Source organism: Dipteris shenzhenensis, chromosome 12, assembly GCF_047967505.1.
Source record: "Dipteris shenzhenensis isolate YYH24624 ecotype China chromosome 12, Dip_SZ_1.0, whole genome shotgun sequence".
Taxonomy (NCBI): domain Eukaryota; kingdom Viridiplantae; phylum Streptophyta; class Polypodiopsida; order Gleicheniales; family Dipteridaceae; genus Dipteris; species Dipteris shenzhenensis.
This window is the reverse complement of record NC_141607.1, coordinates 45,212,874-45,215,984: the sequence shown is the minus strand read 5'-3', so window position 1 is coordinate 45,215,984 and position 3,111 is coordinate 45,212,874.

Sequence of the window (3,111 nt, the reverse complement as noted above, 5' to 3'; positions counted from 1 at the left end):
AGATTGCCGCCAAGACAAAGAGAGGACACGGTATTAAATGCAAATGCCAGAGCATGATGCCAATGAGACTGTGTAGTGGTGGAGCTAGCAAAATTAGATTTTTTTGGAGGCATTAAAAACTACCACATGGCGCTTTGGCAGCCAAAATGCCCATCATGTGGCATTTTTCACAAATTATTTTTCAAGTAGTAAAATTCCATGTGGCGCTTGACATTATAAAGGGGGGAGGCAATCGTGTTTACACTATTTGTGTGTTTCTTTTTAGGTGTGTGTTTCTATTATATGAGGGAGGTGCTAGTGTGTTTCTTTTTCCATTTTTGAAGGGGTGTATCTCGAAGAGAAGGGGGAGGGAATACAAGGATCATGTTTTGGGGTGCCTCTTTGTTTTGACAGTTTGCTTGCTGCCTATCACAAAAAGTTCTTCTGTCAATAACGCACAGTTGTATATAACTTTTTTGATAATATAATATAACCTGCATTTTTGGAAAAAAGATAAGGGGGAGGGTCTCTGAGGGAGGACCAAGAAGGGAAGGAGGGTGTAATCGGGGAGGAGGGGGTGCAAATTCGTATGTTCTTTTTCATTTTTGGAAGGGGGTTAAATGGGGGTAAAGGGGAGGGTGGTGGGGAGGGGCGAGTTAAATGGGGTGTGGCTAAGGAGGGGTGGGTTAAATGGGGGGAAAAGGGGGGGTGGGGAGGGGTCAAGGCAAGGGTCCATCCCTCCCTCACCACTCCTTTTGTCTCCTCTCCTCTCTTTTCTTGCCTCTCCCTCCCCTCTCCTCTCCCAATCACTTTCCTTTTTTGTCTGTCCCTCCTTCTCCTCCATAACAACACAAAGCAACTATAGACGTGCTTGATAGATGCGCAAAATAGCAGGCGCATATATAGGCATTGCTTGAATAGAGAAATTATGGGCCCGTCTAATAGTGCATCTAATAGGTCGGTTATTTGTGCATGTATTGACATGTCTATTAGCGCGTCTACACTGAGAAAATATGGGCCCGTCTAATACTCTGTCTGTTAAAGCATCTATTTGCACGTGTATTAGCACATCTATTATTGCATCTACACTGAGAATTAGATGCATATTTAGACGCGTATTTAGATGCAAAACAGAGAATCAAAACATTGCCCATGATTACCAAAGCACATAATTTTAACAAAAACATCAATGCTTTTTTACAACCCCACATATACAAGAATTAAGTGAGGTGAGGAGAATGAGACAATATGTAAAATAGTTTTGCCAATATCAATGATGGGCTACGGTTCAATCTCATCCTCAATGAGATCAAGCCTTGCCAAACTATCTACTTCAAAATCCAAACAAGTGTTTAGATCTACAAATACATTCAACCCACTACTACTTGTGCTACTCATGTGCTCATCGAAATCAACATCACCAATGGTAGGCTCATCCTCATGAGTAATGGCCTCAATATCTGTATCTCCTATCTCATGATCATCATCCTCTCTCGTAGCACGGTCATCATCACCTCCATGGCCATGATCATCCTCCATATGCTCCATATTAGTAAATGTACTATACATCACTTTGAAATGTGGCATAATAGGTATGACATGCCACCATCTATTATTATCCAACATTGGTTGATAGACAACCTAATTCAAACACAAATACAATCATGTTATTTTCCTTGCATCGAAGATATCAAATATTTAAAAGCGAGTATTTTAATATGTGTGCATAGTACCTGTTCACATTGTTGCGCTAGTACTAGTGTGTCCTTCCTACTTTGCCAAAACTTTGTGGAGCCAATAGTTACAAAGCGACTTGCATGGCATTTGATTGTTGCATTAGGGCCTCTTTCCACCATGTCCTTAAACCAACTTTACATCCCAAACATACACAAAGAAGCATCGAAAGTCAAGCTTAATAATATCTTGGAGGAGTGTTCTCATGGGGAGGGGAAGGCCGAAGGGAAGGCTGAGGGGAAGGCTAAGGGGAAGGCTGAGGCTGATACTGAGGTGAAGGCTGAGGCTGAGGGGAAGGCTCATGCTCTTGGGACTTGGGAGTGGGCTCACAAGACTAGGGAGTGGGCTCACGGGACTTGGGAGGAGGAGAAGGCTCACGAGAATGGGGAGTGGGCTCACGAGACTTGGGGGAGGACTCACGAGAGTCCTAGGATCTCTCATGAGAGTTGGGGAAGTGCTCACAAGAGTCGAGGGAGGAACCACCGGACTCAGATAGGTTTGTGTCTGCAGATGCCATGGAGGTGGTGAATCTAGAGAAGGAAGGGTGGAGGTGGCATCTCGTGGATGTAGCAGTGTTCTTCACTCTTGCCATTGAATAATGAGAGTTAGGGTTTTTTTAAACGTTTTATATAGGCCCATCATCTTTTGACACCCCTTTTAATTATGTTTAGGGTTTGATCGTGCCCCCTACCCCTGCCCTAACCCCTCCAACCCCCCCACCCACCCTCGTCACCCTCCCCCCCCATTGCCCTCCCCCTACTTGTCCCGCCCACACCCGTCACCCTCCCCTATACCCCCCATCCCCCCCTCCCCCCACCCTTGCTACCACTCCACCCCTCCCCTTGCCCCACCCCATGCCCCTTCCTTCTCTCCCCCCTCCTTTACCATGTCCCCACTCTCCCCAACGTCCTGTGAGAACAAAAAATGTGGTCAAAATAAGCAAGATATTAAAGAGAGTACACAAATTGTGGTCAAAATAAGCAATATATTTATTTCATATTTGTAAACAATTACACCATAGCTTCTGTTGGTGGTTGGACCCATCTGCTCCCTTCTCTCATTCTAGCTTGCAACCAACATGTGACTCCTTGACTCCCTATGGATGCTTTCCAAGCACTATGCCTTTTTGATACAATTTGAACTGCTTTTGCAAGTTTTGATGCCTTTGCCTTTTCAGACTTCAAATTCCTTCCTAGTAAACATCTAAAAAACCAGTCGAACATCTCATGCAATGCATTGCTGTGAGTGACACCACCACCATGCCTTGAGTTCTTGAAGTAGGGTGCCTTGGCTCTATAGTGCGACTTCTCCATGCCTTGTGTATTCCAAATGGACAAAGGGCCCCGATTTTGTACAAACCATGGTCCGTGTGCATAGAGAATATGCTGCAAACATGAT